This window comes from Lampetra planeri, chromosome 17, assembly GCF_965212315.1.
Source record: "Lampetra planeri chromosome 17, kcLamPlan1.2.h2, whole genome shotgun sequence".
Taxonomy (NCBI): domain Eukaryota; kingdom Metazoa; phylum Chordata; class Hyperoartia; order Petromyzontiformes; family Petromyzontidae; genus Lampetra; species Lampetra planeri.
This window is the reverse complement of record NC_136123.1, coordinates 5,809,225-5,827,418: the sequence shown is the minus strand read 5'-3', so window position 1 is coordinate 5,827,418 and position 18,194 is coordinate 5,809,225.

The window sequence follows — 18,194 nt, the reverse complement described above, 5'->3', positions numbered from 1 at the left end:
CCCAGTGGTGATGTTCACACACTGCACCAGGTACTCATTCGAGTCAACGATGCAAGTGACATGGTCAATCCGGGGAAATGTTTGTCTGAACGAGTTGGTGCATTGGCGTGATATGCCCTGCCACGTGTGCTTGGTCTCGGGGCCGTTGCGTAACACGATGACAGATTGCGCCACACCAAGACAAAGATTCCCTTGTGTGAGCCTTAACAGACTGTTGGTGGCAAGTATTGTTAGCGAGCGAGGCCAAATTGGCACACGAGGTGTGGTGGCCAGCGCCATGTCCGACCGCCTTTGTATCCCTCATGGCAATCTTTTACACATTGCCCCAGGTTCAGATAATCGTGACTGGTTTTTGGCCGTGAGTGGGAATTGAACTCCCGTCTCCAGGTTAGTAGCGCAGCGCACTAACCGCTACATCCGTGCGAGGGATGCTGCTCAAAAATTACAGTTGTTCCAAAATTAGTATTCAGATTACAGTGTTTGAGACATCTATGTATTTTCCGTATGCCAACTGTCCACCTATTTCCCTTGGACAGTCCTAAATGTAATACCATAATACTTTACGTGTGTGCTCATATTCGGGTCGCCACCTTATCCAGCCAGACTTTTTTTTTCCCCCGGTCAGCCTATATCGGTCTATTATCAAAACTGTGCAGGTGACTGCAATACAATTCAACACAAGACCGGTAACCAGATCTAGGTGCGAATCAATTCCTACCACCGGAACGCAGATGGCAGTTCCAGGACTGTCTGGGGCAAACCGGGACAGGTGGCAACCTTAGCCCATACATCAACACGCACACACCCACACAAACAATTCCCTTTTTAGGCAGGCAAGGCTGTTGATGAGTGAGGTAAGTGCTGTCAGAGGGGACTTAATATGACCGGCATGCAGGGATGTCATTTGTGCCTCAAGCAACTGCATGTGTATATACACACACAGACACGTATATTTACACACACACACATATGGGGGGCAGTAGTGTAGCGGTTAACGTGCTGTGTTACGATCCCGGCGACCCGAGTTCGATTCCCACTCACGGCCAACACCAGTGACGATTATCTGAACCGGTATTGGGCCTCTCCCAGGTCGACTCAGCCTTGAATAAGTACCTGGAGAGGTTTGTAAACATCGCCAGGGAGACAAAGGCACGTGGTGCTGGCCACTCACCCCCTCGTGTGCCGAGCCGGCCATCATAGGTGTTCGCTAACAGCACTTGCCCCAACAGTCTTTTAAAGGCTATACGGGGGATCTTTGTCTTATACACACACACAAACACTGTGATAACCGCGGCAGACTTTGCCCACTTTCTTTCCGCGTAAGTGTTAAGCTGCATAGAAAGCATAATGCTTGGTTCTCACGCTTGCCAGGATGGCAACTTGAGTTCATACTCGAGTTACGCGGCTCACAGAAACGCCGTGTAAGAGTCACATGGGGCACAGTCGTTGCCGGCTTTGCCTGCGATACTCCTCGAGGCCCAGAACAGAAATGGCACTCGTCGATCCCACCGGAGGTGGCATGACGTTTCAGCGGTTCCATTTTCTTTACGTGGCCAAACACATTCCTGCGGAGGGAGCTGGTAGGAACGTTGGGTTGCTCGGTCAACGGCCAGGGTCAACGGCGGCGTGGTGTATTCCGCAAATATGCCCGACTGTGAGGGCGGGCACAAGCCGGCGTGATTAGGTTAAACGTTGAGTTTTATAAGGGCACCACGAGGTGACCAGCCCCTCCCCACCCAGCCCCACCCTCCCCACCCAGCCCCACCCTCCCCACCCCACCCAGCCCCTCCCCACTCTCACCACCCAGCCCCTCCCCACCCTCCCCTCCCCACCCAGCCCCACCCCTCCCATTTTTGGATTCACGACGGATGGTCGGACACAACAATCCCGTGTGGGCTGGTGTAACCAGGAGGTTCCTACCAGTATAACACAATGAGTTGTCTGATAACTATCTGAAATGAGCGGGTTACAACATAATTATTTTCCAAATAAGTAAATCGATATGGCTAAAGTTTTTGAAATTGCACTCTTTGGATATTGGACCGATTGAAATAAATGAGTCGTACATTTTTGGCACTCCACCCGCCCCTCCTCTGAAGGTGTCCTGGTTGGTGGGGAAGTTGGGATTGTGGTCTGGGATGTGTAGACATAATGGACTCTTTTATTTTAGTTGTGTTGATAATTTTTGTTTTTTGTGGTTTTGTTTTGGTGCAATTTCTTATTTTTTTCTTTTGGTTTAACACGTAGGTTTTCGCGACCAATATCACCCATAATACAATTTATTTTGGTTAGATCGCGTACATATATAAATGTGTCGCCTGATGAAGCTAGTTGTAATTACTGGCGAAACGTCGTGCTTAGATTGCAAATGGTGTGGCTTGGCTCTCCAACACACGGGTGTGCTGTACTAATAACGAATTGGCATGTTCTGTTTACGTTAGTAACCTTACTAATTGGCCGTGTCGGATGGTGGCGGGTTTAACGACACATATTTACACGATCTAACCCAAAAAAAAACCTGTATTATGAATTTGTTTCTTATTTTTATTTTGCTTGGTAGCAGGGTATTTATTTTTATCGGCAGTGGCTGTATGTGGGAATTTGGTCCTTATATCATAATTAATGTACAGCGTTGTGGGATGCTATAAGCATGAATAACTCGATATAAAATTCAAGTATTATTATCATTTGCTATCATGTGTGCTGTGGCCCATGGGCTGTAACGCTGCCGCGGGGTTGCAAGCGAAGAGCCGCTTGCCTGGTTCGTGAACCGGGCCATCTCGCTTCTCAGAGGTCACGTGATCGCAGCAGCAGTCTGCCCGGGGGCTGACTGAACAGCTCCCAACTAACTGCAGCATGTGGGCCTCTCAGGCTGAGTTGACAAATTCCGGGCGTGTGTGAGTGAATGCCTATTTGCCCTGATGGAGAGTTTAAATGCCCAATCATGTCTGAATGTCTATTGGCCCACCTTGCACTGTGCACTTCACACACCAATGCATTTGACCACTCCCTCTATACGAAACAGCACAAAGTCACACGTGCACGCGTGTACACATACAATACATGGCTTATCAAGATTGTCACTATTTGGTGAATTGGGCCGTAATATGTTTGCTTTGGTCAGCTTATTGTAGACGTGTGAGATTTTGTAAGCGCTTGGTGAAATATCATACAAGGAGGTCGAATTACCTTCATGGTCACCGCCTGAACAAATGCAAACAACCCGTATTTTCAAGAGTGGACTAAAACTTGCAATAACAATAACAATGATGACTTATTCACGCAGGCAAGCCACACTTGGTACAAATACTCGTTTGTCAGGAGGGTCCTGCATTGGGATGTTTGATCTACACCAATTACACGACGTGTATAGCTATGGGAGGAAACCTGAAAAACTAGAGGGCGCCACAGTGGTGAGATGTTAACTACCTCGCCGGGTGTACAGGAGGCCGTGGGCTCGATCCCCCCACCCTGTGATGCCTGCTGCATATTTGGAGTTTGCGTGTTTTCCCCGTGATCACGTGGATTTTTCTCCGGGTCCTCTGGTTTTTGCCTCCACATGCGTTTAGAGTATTTGGCTGCTATCGATTTCCACGTGATAAGTCACTTCGTTGAGCTATCAATTGTGGCCGGGTCACTTTTGAAAAAGGGCGAATATATCTCAGTGTGCCTTACCTGCTAAAATAAAAATAGAAGTTAGTGAGTTAATAGAAACCCAAGCAGAACGTACACACTCCACACAGAAATGTGCCTGAATCAGGAATTGCCCCCAGGTCCTTCTTGCTCTGGGGAGCAAGGGTTACCAATGCACCACCCTGCCCCACCCCTTTACTCTACTGAGGTCAGTGTAGGGGAGGAAGAGTGAAACTTTGTAAAAAAAAAAAACATTTTCACATCCAATTATTTAAATCATATTTTTAATTAAATGTCCTCAACAGATGTTTACATTGGATGACACTCGTCTCCATTGCCTTGAATGATTGGTGTATGTGCTCCACATCACAATGGCAGGAAATGTTTTTTGGGATCCTATTTTTGACAGTGGCACAAAAGTATGGCCCAGAAATGAGTCAGTAAGTTGCCAATGGGTCGTCTCCCTTCAATAAGATAGCACACTGCAACATCGCCAACCAGGGTGCAATGCGTCAACAACTCTTGATAATTTTACTCTTCATACAAATTAGTTCATGTATAATACAACTTGGATATGTGAAGGGTTTGCCCCTCACTAAATGTCCATCAATGGGCAGCTGTGTTCATTTGACAATGTAAGACAGTTCATATGAAAACGCGGCGTATTTCGTGTAGTCTCTGACTGCTTTCACTCAATCTCTCTGGCCTCTCCATCTCTCTGGCGAAGATGGCGGTCTACAGAACGAGAAAAACGATACTGGAAAGTGACACTGACGGCTGCTCTGTGCTGCTTCCAGTGTTCAGAGGCCTGCTTAAGGCGCGGCTCCGGCTGGAGCACGCATACCGTACACATGCCGGTGATGTGCACGTCTGGGGAGCCGGAAAAGCCCTCTGTACCAGCGTGGACGCCACCCTCGTGTTCACCTTCTGAAGCGCTCGCTCGTCACCGTGGCGTGCGCGATGACCACCACAACCACGTCACTATTCTTTTGTGTTGTACGCGGTGCTTTTAGCGCCACAGAGCGTCGATTTGTAGCGTTTATTTTCATTTGTTTGCTGCTGACTTTGTGTATTTCATATCGAAATCGCCTCCAGTGCTTTTGCTGCTGGCGGCAATAAAAGTTGTTTAAAAAAGTCAAAAGTCTGCTATAAAGAAGGGCCTTTGCTTGAAATGTCTACCATCATATTTATTTCTTTTCCTCCCCCTTTTAGACAAATATCGTGAGTCTGTGTTACAACGGCGAGCCGCAACACAACAACCCCGGTATGGATGATCGCCCGTTGCCTCTACCCTGGCCGGGGTGTGAACCCACGAGCCAATAATACGCCAACGATGCTGCTCTACCGGATGGGCTATCCTACTGCCAAACCGCCACAAGGCAATGGTTGAAATTGCTTAAAAATAATTAAAGAATACGAGGAGGAGGAATATACATTTCTTCACGTTGACTAAAGTGGGACCGAAGAGAGAATACTACAGATGCCTGTATTTCCACACCCTTGCTCAAACTGACATGGCTAAAAAAAGATGTGGGTTAAAAAAAAAACAACTTCAAAAATGCAGCCAACACCTATATAATATAAATGTCACCTGTAAAGGAATGTGGAACACTTACCAGCTCCTCTCTCGACCCATTCCTACATACTCATGGCCGCGTCATTTCATAAGTGTACAGGGCTCATTCTGTCCTCCAAGGTCGTAAAGCGATCATCATCGCGACGCCACCACTTCCACCACAGCTCGCCATCACTTCCTTCAGCTAAACCACGTGTTGTAGTTGTTGCCAAGCTAACACCTGACCTTTACCATCGACCTCTTGCAGTACCCAACAGTGTGGCTTTATGCCTGCACTTTGTCACGCAGTGGACACGCCCTTTGAGGGCCGCCCTCGGAGTCTGCTTCTCGGTCTCCTACTTGGTCGCCGACTTCTGGATGCTACTCCCATGCCCGTCTCCGTCAACTGCCCTCCTCCATCCTGAACACGTGTCCCACCCATCACAATCTCCTCTTTTCCGATTGCATCTCTAACATGTTTTTTTTTACACATTCTATTCAGAACTTGCAAGTTGCCCACCCTAGCCTTTGTTTTTTTAATGAGATTCCAGGTATTTTCCTTTATTACAGGACATCAGGCCTTCGAATCGTGAGATTGTGAGGTCACATAAGGGCCGGGCTCGACTCATCCAAAGCCAAAACATGCCCGTCGTCCTCAACTAAAGTTCACAAAATTATCACTGCTGCTGAATTCATGTCTCATAGCGGTTGCCCCCTGCAATGGGAATAGGGAATGTACAGCACAGGCTCAAGGCTTCCATCAAAGGCGAGTGCTTCCCCACTGCGTCAGTGTGGAGACGTTGAAACTTGCAGTATTTCTAACTCGGGCCGTAGACAGCAGGCACCATTCAGGGCTAGGCAGTCCGCCCCCTGGGCCTCAGATCTGAGGGGTGTCTCAGAAGAAGAAGAAGAAAAAAGCCAAAAGGGTCTCAGAGGACACCTCATGCGGAATTTTGCCCCCGGGGCTCGAGAAACCTTTAGTTTGGCCTGCTTGTTATTATGGTCACGGAGATGACGAATCCTTGCAAAGATAGACGACGAATGAGCTCCCACGGTCTCAGACATAGGGCGCTCACCGTGTAAGTTACGAGCCACGTTCAAAGTATGCAGGTTTGAGCCTGGATCGTGCTTGAATGTGCGCTCACGATTCATAATACAGGTGTTGTAGGCTGCCACGGGGCCACGTTATGGACAGCAGAGGGCAGTACAGTAAAATACATTACTGTACTGTGTTTCTATGCTCCCACGTGTTCAACTCACACTGACCAGGGTGGTGAAGTATGGTCAAATAACCCACATGGTGTGGGGCAGCCCTCATCCAGCAATTGATTCAGGTATATGTGAATACCTGCCGACAAGTGTGACCTGTGTGGGTTGTAATGTGCCCGGTTCATTATGTGCCTGGGTACGTGTCTTTAAAAATCCATGAAAGTAATGTGTAAATGTAGGCTATGCAAAACTCTCAGGAGGAAAGCGTGTGTGACGTGGGAACGGAATCCATGAATATGTGATTGTTTGTATATTTGAATGCATGTGAATTAAGTGTGTGTGTGTAGGGAGCAGTGGCTCTGTGGTTAGCACACCGTGCAGAGGTGATATTCTCTACCATAGATGACTGGCAAGTGGTATTCAATCTCCCTGAGCCTCGCCTAGGTTGGCTCAGCCTTAAACGAAGGCAGTAAGCGGTGCAGTGTGTAAAACATCAGCACTGTGGAGACAGGCAGGCTGGCCACGGTGCAGACCACACAGACCTCTGGTGCAGCACTTTTCGCAGATGCCCCAAGAGCCTGTTAAAGGCTACACGGGGACCTTTGTCTTTGTGTGCGCGTGCTCGCGTGCTTAAAGCTTTATGCTTGATACCAGCGCTTAACCCACCAGCCCCTGGGTATCCCAAAAGGATCGTCATTTGATCACCTGCACGGATGGGCATGGGGCTGAACCATACCTGTGCCAGCTTTAATAAATGCTCACTTACAGGACTTTCCACAACACTTGCGCATGGGTCACACGGAGGAATGTCTGCGTGCGCGCGCGCACGTGTGAGCACGTGTGAGCACATGTGAGTGATGAAAACACAGCTGGGCTTGAAGGGCGATCATAAATGTCATCGTCACATCAAAGTGGTTGAGCGAGGTTGAAACGGTGAACGATAGCTCTTCTTTTTTTTCTAAGCTGAAGATCACATTCCACAGCAGCATCACTAAGGAGGTCAAGCGACAGATACATTCCATTAGTCATTCACTCAAAACACAGAGCATTTAGCAAAACGCATTTAATAAAAGGAACGTGATAGGCGACATTTCGGGCAATAGCCCTTCCTGAAGAAAATTATTCACAGCACATTTGATTTTACTTATTCGGAAGAAGAGCCGTTATCGGAAACGTTGCCTATTATACATGGCGGGACGGTGGGGGTTATTTTAAAGCCACCCAGCATTCTAGACGAATATGTTGTGTACTCTTAGGTTTTTTTCGGTAAAGTCACGTAGGTAAAAAATGAAATTAAAATTAATAAAATAAAATAAAAAAAATCTTTTTTTTATCTACGTGACTTTACCAAAAAACTAAGAGTATGAATCCTTGCAGTAACGAAAGCTTCAAATCTAGAATGAATACGTCGTGTTTTTTTGTTGTTAATTGTGCTTGTGCACTGTTGCCAACGCCACAGTATCGCCAACGTCATGTTTAAAAGGGAGCGTGCATCATTCGCACGCCACCCATGGGGTGTAATGTTTGGTGCAATGGACTCGATTCTATCTCCTGGTGCGGCAGCTGAATCTACGCGGAAAATTAAATTCCTCCCTCGCCACCACTGTCCGTCCGGCAGGGTTGAATGTCTACACCACAGTCTAGTCCAGGGGTCGGCAACCAAAATAACAAGAAGAGCCATTTCTTTCCAATTCGGTACAAAATTCAGTATTTCAAGAGCCGTGTGAGGGTCGCTAGCCCCCGAGATCCCTCCCTCGGTACCCCTAACGGCCGGGTTAACCTCATTACTCGCCCCCTCGCTGCTAGGCGAACCGCTGCTGCGTTCTTCACCCATGGGGTGATAGCCGTCGCTCCAGGATTCCCCTCCCCCGCGGGTCCGCGTAGTAGGCATGGTTAATTATGTACGCGCACACCCACACAGAGCTCTGCGCGGCACTCACTCAACCCTGACCACTCACGCTAGGATCGCGCACCTGTATTATACCCGTCGTGAACGTGCGCGCACACACACATACAGCTCCACACGCGATACCCACTCTTGCGCCGCTCTGCGCCGCGCTCGCCGCTCACGTTATGATCGCGCACCTGGGGTACGCTGATTACGCACGCCGCGAGCTTACGCATACACAGTACCACACGCGTTCACACTTATAACACGAGATCACACGAGGCCACGATCAGCTATTAATGATTTATTGTCTGCTACGTGGGACTGGTTGTTGAGTCAGTATGAATCGACGAGGCTGCCTACTCTACTAACCCGGAACCTATTCCCTATTTATCGTTCACGAAACACTTTTACCTCCTTACTCACGGTTTGAGGCACTCGACGTTCCGTGGGTTTTCCTCGCTGCTTGCCTCGACACGTCGCACGGACGTCCGGAGGGCAGAGCTGGGGCAGTCCTGGACGTTGGCTTCTCGGAGCAACAGAGCGATTTCCCCTTTGCGCTCCCCATTTATCCTCCCTACCTCAAAGGGAATGCGAATCTGGACAATAGGCTCGCGACCCTCTCGCATGCGCACCGCCGTTCCGGGCGCCTTTGATATGCTACTTAATGCTCAACCTGCGCGGCGCAAATTCCAATCAATCCCTTTCTCACGCAGGCCCCCCCCCCATTATCGCAGTTTATGCGGCGGCGTCCGTCACAAAGGTGCGCCGTGGGAATTTGTGCACGGCTCCCCGCGTGACCCCGCTCTCCCGATTACTCATACTAACAGCCTTATCCTTTAACTCCCCTAACAATGGTGCCTGCGTGTTTTCTAATGATGCTCCTCCATCACAATGCTTATTCCCTCTGCCTGCCCCGTCGATACTTGCGTGTGTGGGGTGTGTGAGATGCGTTTCCCCCGCGGTGGCCGAGTGGCCCCTCGCTGCGACCTTGCAACCTTAAGGCCGGTCGCAGCGCCGCGGTGCAAAGTAGCGTCGGGGGAGGTCGTCCAATTCCCTGGTCGCCGGAAACCGTGAAAGTTTAATCCCGATAAGGGCTTCTCGGATAAAAACCGGTCGGCCAGGTGACCTCCCCACGGAGCTCTATGGGGGGGGGGGGGAATGCGTGCGGGTGTGTTCGTGTGAGGTGAGGTGAGGGGGACGCGGGGTCGACTCCGTCGCTTGGTGGTGGCGAGGTCTTAGATGGGGCGCCTGCTGAACGGCTTCGTGGCGGCGGCATGACAGCCGCAATGCATCTGAGTACATACTGTACACACGTACATATCGTCAAGAAGCAGCCCGTAAAGAGCCGCATGCGGCTCCGGAGCCGCAGGTTGCCGACCCCTGGTCTAGTCCATCGGCAGGTCACTTGTAGAAAAACGTGCATTGAGACTTAGAGAATGTTTCTGCTATTAATGTCCAAATGATAAGCCAATTTGTTGAGCTATCATTTGTGGCCAGGTCGCTTCTGAACAATAAGTTCATACCTCAGTGGGCTTTGCCTGGTAGGATGGGGATGGTTTTTACTGTTGTATTTGTTTGTGTTTGGATGATTTGTTTACCTTTCTTGTATTTTGCACGACTATCATGTTTTTATATTGTTTATTGTTGTAACGTTCTCAGCTGCCCTTACTGGACATCTGTGAAAAAAGAGCTTTATCGCTCATCGGATTCCTCCAGTAGAAATACATATTCTTTTTCGATTTAAAGCTTTCGTGACTGCAGGGATTCATCTTCTTGGTTCTTTCGGTAAAGTCACGTAGATAATTATTTTATTATGTTTTATTTTTATTATTTTATTACTTCCCTTCTATGTGACTTTGCCGAAAGAACCAAGAAGATGAATACATATTCTGTTAACATGTGGGTACTCCGGCCTCTTCCACGATGTCTGGGCTAGCATGGACGAGCAGGCGAAAAATCCCTCCTGCTGTGGCAGTAGGAAGCCCTTCTGCCAGCAGTGGCGTGAGCAAGCACTTGCAGGGCTGCGCCTTAACCGTTTTACACCCCACCGGATTCCTTGCCTTCCAGATGCTTTAATAACGTTCAGTGAAGCACACCATCGTGTATATATATATGCACACAGCAACGAAATGTCAACCCGTGACGAGGAATTCATGCCATTTGCAAGCGGGCCCTCCCATAAAGTTGTGTTTAATGTTCGGGTCAGATTGTAATGTCTTATTATATATTTATGTTTTGCCATCTGAGCCACACGAGACTATACCTATGTCTGTTCCTTTTTCCAATTTATCGGAAAATGTTACATTTTACGACGTGGGTGATGAATACAACTTCTTTAGCTGAGCATCATCATATCATGCCATGGAATGGTACAAATGAAGGTGCCAGTCCAGGACTTACCTGGTTAGTAGTCCATGTATATACTGCCTGTTGTCCACACACGATGCCGTATTTATTTTCACATTCTGAAGATGTTCCTTATCACAACAGTTGTTTTTATTTGTTTGTTCCACATTGCTATTCTTCATCAACTGTGCATCTAAAGAACAGTTTCCTCATAAACAGCTACCACATCAAGATTGCTATCCTATTTAAAACTGTCAAACTGCTTAAAACTGTTTTTAATTTTGCCAGGTAAGGCCCAATGAGCTATCTTGCTCTGTTTCCGAAACGACCTGGCCTCAAATGATAGCTCAACGAAGTGGCTTATCATGTGGTAATTTATAGCAGCCAAATTCTCTAAAAGCACGTTTATAAATGTGGAGTGAAACACCGGAGGACCCGGAGAGAAATCCACGCGACCACGGGGAGAACACGCAAACTCCAAATGTACCGGCGTCAGGATCGGGATCGAACACCACGACTTCCTGCATACCAGGTGAGGGAGTTAACATTTCGCCACCGAGCGAAAGGTTTATTTGGGATGGACGGAAGTGATATGGGAGCTACCTATCCATGAGAAGCTCTTAAACTCCCCCACCCCCCGCCACTCCAAAGTTGCGCCTCAAGTCCCGGGGCCGGCCCCATTCGGGGACAAGGCCAAAGCCCTCGACACGAGCTCGTTCCGCTCGGCCTGGACGTGGCGCGACGCCACCGTGCCACGAACAAGGAGCTCGCTGCCGACCACCCTACACGAGAAACTCCCGGGGTTCGACTCCTACCCAGACAACAGTGGTCAGCTCTAAACCGCTGCAGGACAGGGTTAATACCGCAAGATGCGGCCACCTCCTTCGTCGATGAAAAATGAAAATAAACGGCCCGCAGTGTGACTGCCGCGGTCGCCAGAGGCAGACTGTGGATCACGTGATTGAGCCAATGCCCCCAGCACCGCCAATTCACAGGTCATGGGTCACACGATTCAGCACTGCCCCATGCACCGCCAATTCACAGGTCATGGCTCACGCGATCCAGCACTGCCCCACGCACCGCCAATTCACAGGTCATGGGTCACACAATCCAGCACTGCCCCACGCACCGCCAATTCACAGGTCATGGGTCACACAATCCAGCACTGCCCCACGCACTGCCAATTCACAGGTCATGGGTCACATGATTCAGCACTGCCCCATGCACCGCCAATTCACAGGTCATGGGTCACGCGATCCAGCACTGCCCTACGCACCGCGAATTCACAGGTCATGGGTCACACGATTCAGCACTGCCCCATGCACCGCCAATTCACAGGTCATGGGTCACGCGATCCAGCACTGCCCCACGCACCGTCAATTCACAGGTCATGGGTCACATGATCAAGCACTGCCCCACGCACCGCCGATTCACAGGTCATGGGTCACGCGATCCAGCACTGCCCCACGCACCGCCAATTCACAGGTCATAGGTCACGCGATCCAGCACTGCCCCACGCACCGCCAATTCACAGGTCATGGCTCACACGATCCAGCACTGCCCCACGCACCGCCAATTCACAGGTCATGGGTCACGCGATCCAGCACTGCCCCACGCACCGCCAATTCATGGGTCATGGGTCACGCGATCCAGCACTGCCCCACGCACCGCCAATTCATGGGTCACACAATCCAGCACTGCCCCACGCACCGCCAATTCACAGTTCATGGCTCACACGATTCAGCACTGCCCCACGCACCGCCAATTCACAGGCCATGGGTCACACAATCCAGCACTGCCCCACGCACCGCCAATTCACAGGTCATGGGTCACACGATCCAGCACTGCCCCACGCACCGCCAATTCACAGGTCATGTGTCAAACGATCAAGCACTGCCCCACGCACTGCTGATTTGCGGGCAGTATCACTGAAATCCACTAAGCCCCTACAGAGGCTGTTGCATGGCTTCATCACCTCGATATCCACATTTAGAAATGTTGCCAATTTCACCTCGCCATATGAAAGAAGAAGCGATAAAATGCTTGAGGAAAGTCACTGCCAGCATTTGGCACGCTAGGTGGAACCGACGATCCTCGTTTTTTCAGGCTACTGGCTCGAGGTGACCATTAATCGCAGGCATCTGTCTGAGATTTGAAACCAGGTTTTTTTCCATGACATTCGCTCACAGCTCCGACACGGGCGTTAGCCCCTGGAGGCGTATTGCCACATTAAAAAAAGACGGTGTTTTTTTAGCATAAATCAGCCAATGCGATGTGCGATTTGCTGTGTGTAAATAGTGTAGATGTTTCTCTCGCCAGAGATCCATACATTAAGATTAATTTGACTAAAATTTAAACGGTGACAAATTCCATTGTTTTTTTTTGCTCCCCCCCCCCCTTCCTCGGCGCCCGAATTCTCGTTGTCATCAAGAGATGACACTGCCAGTGCACTACCGCGGGCCGAAACAGCTCCGGAATATGACGCGGCACAACTACTTCTGAGGTCACGTCACTTGCCACCTTCTGTGTGGCCATGCAAATGGTGTCTTATCGCAAGTTAAATGAACAATTTTTCAACGAGATTGTCAGAGCAGGAATAAGCCGAACTGAGTCCAATTTCTTTTTTAAAATGACGGTTTGAGGGACGCGTTTTTAATCACAGAGGCGGCTGCCAAGATTCGATTCCAGGACCTGAGAGGAACCGCCTCAGTGCTCTGACATGGCACCAGTTCACTAAAGCCACCGCTACGCTACTTTTTCTTTTAACCTTCCGCCCGCCCGTGCATGCGTGCGTATTTGCTTCAATAAACCTGTTCGTTCAACAAGATACAAAATTAGAAATGTTAGCGATGCCGCGTGCTTGCTCGTATTTATCAAGAAATTATTTTTTTTCTCATCGCAGAGGTAAGGTCAGAGCGCTGACCTGGCACTGCTGAGCTTCTGGGTTCAAATCCAGGTGACTGCTTGTGATTAAACATCGCTCTCAAGTATGGCGAGTTAGCAATATGATGGTTCTTGGCTCGTTCACTTCACCATTGGATTTCAATACTCAATTTGGTTCTGTGCATGATGAGGCTTTATTATATCTGAGAATGAAAATATTGGTTTCAATGCCACGTCATGAATATTACTGTCACATGCACAGTGTGAACAAGAAGGGGGAACTCAGAGGTGGCTCTGTGATGTCCGCTTCTGTGGGCCGTTCTCTAACATTAAGGGCTACGCCGAGCTGCTCAGAATCAGAATATTTATCCTGGAGAAATCCGATGAGCTATGAAGCTCGTTTTCACAGGATGTCCAGTAGCGGCAGGTCAGAAAGTTACAACAACAAACATTATAAAGTATAGGAAAGGTAAGCAAATCACTAAAATTAATAAAATAAAGTATAAAATAGATCATTTCCAAAGCTTGAGCAAGGCAGCAAAACACGAACAAGAACAGTCCCATACCACATCAAACAACACAGTCCCTCTATAAAATTACCCATTCAAATTCAACTATCGATACCATGGGTAAGGATGAAAGTTACAAGCCACATTTGCAAATGCAATTGTATTTGCAAATGTGAGATTCGAACGACATCAAAAGCACGATTGGCATACACATGCTGGGAAATTGACAAAAAAAAAATTCTAATTGTAAATAGGTTATGAACCCCCAACGATGAAATAGCACTTTTGATTGCTGCACGCAGAAGATACGCACGACTCAGTCAGATGCCTCTTGCCGAAGTTTCATATCGTTTATTTGTACACTTAACAAGTGGATTTCAACTACAGTCTTCGGGGGGCCACCTCAGTCCAGCATTCGACATATGCCTTGCAACAGACACGAGCAATTTACAAACAGTTCATAATTTACATTTTAACGAGCAGGCGGGTAATTTACATCCGAGTGTGAGCGACTGGCGGCGCGTAAAAAGTCAGACTGATGATCGGTCTCTGAGGACTGAGGTGGGAGGGGTGGTGGTCACAAAACCCCTCAAGTGAAAATCTAAAAAACTCTCAATGTCCAGGTGCGATCCCAAATCTTACAAAACAACATTAGTTCCATAATTGATTCTTTACCCTTCTATCTGGCAACAAAACTGACACCTTTTTACAAGGAGTCATGTTTGAATAGACCGCAATACCTGCAGTCATAATACAAACAAAAGAACATAACTCTGATAATGTGCACTGTCCTTGAAGTTGATTGGTCCACACCCGAGACAGCTTTCCTTAGAGCCTAGTCTCACATGGGTTGGACCAGATGACGCCAAAAGGCGCACAACTCAACGACAATGCACCATCAGAGTATGAGAGCTCGGGGCAAGCATCTACACTATGGGAACCTCATTTGCCAGTAAAAATATGATAATTGATTCTTTACCCTTCTATCTGGCAACAAAACTGACACCTTTTTACAAGGAGTCATGTTTGAATAGACCGCAATACCTGCAGTCATAATACAAACAAAAGAACATAACTCTGATAATGTGCACTGTCCTTGAAGTTGATTGGTCCACACCCGAGACAGCTTTCCTTAGAGCCTAGTCTCACATGGGTTGGACCAGATGACGCCAAAAGGCGCACAACTCAACGACAATGCACCATCAGAGTATGAGAGCTCGGGGCAAGCATCTACACTATGGGAACCTCATTTGCCAGTAAAAATATGATAATTGATTCTTTACCCTTCTATCTGGCAACAAAACTGACACCTTTTTACAAGGAGTCATGTTTGAATAGACCGCAATACCTGCAGTCATAATACAAACAAAAGAACATAACTCTGATAATGTGCACTGTCCTTGAAGTTGATTGGTCCACACCCGAGACAGCTTTCCTTAGAGCCTAGTCTCACATGGGTTGGACCAGATGACGCCAAAAGGCGCACAACTCAACGACAATGCACCATCAGAGTATGAGAGCTCGGGGCAAGCATCTACACTATGGGAACCTCATTTGCCAGTAAAAATATGATAATTGATTCTTTACCCTTCTATCTGGCAACAAAACTGACACCTTTTTACAAGGAGTCATGTTTGAATAGACCGCAATACCTGCAGTCATAATACAAACAAAAGAACATAACTCTGATAATGTGCACTGTCCTTGAAGTTGATTGGTCCACACCCGAGACAGCTTTCCTTAGAGCCTAGTCTCACATGGGTTGGACCAGATGACGCCAAAAGGCGCACAACTCAACGACAATGCACCATCAGAGTATGAGAGCTCGGGGCAAGCATCTACACTATGGGAACCTCATTTGCCAGTAAAAATATGATAATTGATTCTTTACCCTTCTATCTGGCAACAAAACTGACACCTTTTTACAAGGAGTCATGTTTGAATAGACCGCAATACCTGCAGTCATAATACAAACAAAAGAACATAACTCTGATAATGTGCACTGTCCTTGAAGTTGATTGGTCCACACCCGAGACAGCTTTCCTTAGAGCCTAGTCTCACATGGGTTGGACCAGATGACGCCAAAAGGCGCACAACTCAACGACAATGCACCATCAGAGTATGAGAGCTCGGGGCAAGCATCTACACTATGGGAACCTCATTTGCCAGTAAAAATATGATAATTGATTCTTTACCCTTCTATCTGGCAACAAAACTGACACCTTTTTACAAGGAGTCATGTTTGAATAGACCGCAATACCTGCAGTCATAATACAAACAAAAGAACATAACTCTGATAATGTGCACTGTCCTTGAAGTTGATTGGTCCACACCCGAGACAGCTTTCCTTAGAGCCTAGTCTCACATGGGTTGGACCAGATGACGCCAAAAGGCGCACAACTCAACGACAATGCACCATCAGAGTATGAGAGCTCGGGGCAAGCATCTACACTATGGGAACCTCATTTGCCAGTAAAAATATGATAATTGATTCTTTACGTTGAGTTGTGCGCCTTTTGGCGTCATCTGGTCCAACCCATGTGAGACTAGGCTCTAAGGAAAGCTGTCTCGGGTGTGGACCAATCAACTTCAAGGACAGTGCACATTATCAGAGTTATGTTCTTTTGTTTGTATTATGACTGCAGGTATTGCGGTCTATTCAAACATGACTCCTTGTAAAAAGGTGTCAGTTTTGTTGCCAGATAGAAGGGTAAAGAATCAATTATCATATTTTTACTGGCAAATGAGGTTCCCATAGTGTAGATGCTTGCCCCGAGCTCTCATACTCTGATGGTGCATTGTCGTTGAGTTGTGCGCCTTTTGGCGTCATCTGGTCCAACCCATGTGAGACTAGGCTCTAAGGAAAGCTGTCTCGGGTGTGGACCAATCAACTTCAAGGACAGTGCACATTATCAGAGTTATGTTCTTTTGTTTGTATTATGACTGCAGGTATTGCGGTCTATTCAAACATGACTCCTTGTAAAAAGGTGTCAGTTTTGTTGCCAGATAGAAGGGTAAAGAATCAATTATCATATTTTTACTGGCAAATGAGGTTCCCATAGTGTAGATGCTTGCCCCGAGCTCTCATACTCTGATGGTGCATTGTCGTTGAGTTGTGCGCCTTTTGGCGTCATCTGGTCCAACCCATGTGAGACTAGGCTCTAAGGAAAGCTGTCTCGGGTGTGGACCAATCAACTTCAAGGACAGTGCACATTATCAGAGTTATGTTCTTTTGTTTGTATTATGACTGCAGGTATTGCGGTCTATTCAAACATGACTCCTTGTAAAAAGGTGTCAGTTTTGTTGCCAGATAGAAGGGTAAAGAATCAATTATCATATTTTTACTGGCAAATGAGGTTCCCATAGTGTAGATGCTTGCCCCGAGCTCTCATACTCTGATGGTGCATTGTCGTTGAGTTGTGCGCCTTTTGGCGTCATCTGGTCCAACCCATGTGAGACTAGGCTCTAAGGAAAGCTGTCTCGGGTGTGGACCAATCAACTTCAAGGACAGTGCACATTATCAGAGTTATGTTCTTTTGTTTGTATTATGACTGCAGGTATTGCGGTCTATTCAAACATGACTCCTTGTAAAAAGGTGTCAGTTTTGTTGCCAGATAGAAGGGTAAAGAATCAACATTAGTTCCCCCGATGCAATTACCCCTTCCCTGACCCACCCAACCGCTGAGCAAATACATTTCATTAGAAAAAATATACAAGGCTTATATAATTAAAGGAAGAGCTACATTAAATGATAAAAAGTAATCCCTTTGTCAAGCCACTGCTGGATGAAGGTCCCTCCATTCCATTTTGGTCGTTGGGGTTGTTTGACCATACTTCACCAAACTGGTCAATGCGAGTCGGTGAAGGGTAAGGGGCAGGGTGAGGGGTATGGGCCTACTTCAGATATCACTCGTCAATGATGCAACACGTGGTGGCTTCATAAAGCGGTGCGCTAACCACTGCACCACCACTCTCCCCCACCTGCCCCTGCCCCCCATTCCACCAAAGTAATGGAATGAAATAAACACGATATGTGTTTTACAGTAAATCACTGGAGTCGTGTCTGTAGCCATTGGTTCTGCATTCTTAACCATAGAAATTACTGCCACTGCTAATGTCACCGATGCATGTACTGGTGTCAAACGCTGGAGCAAAGAGCTGCAATCAC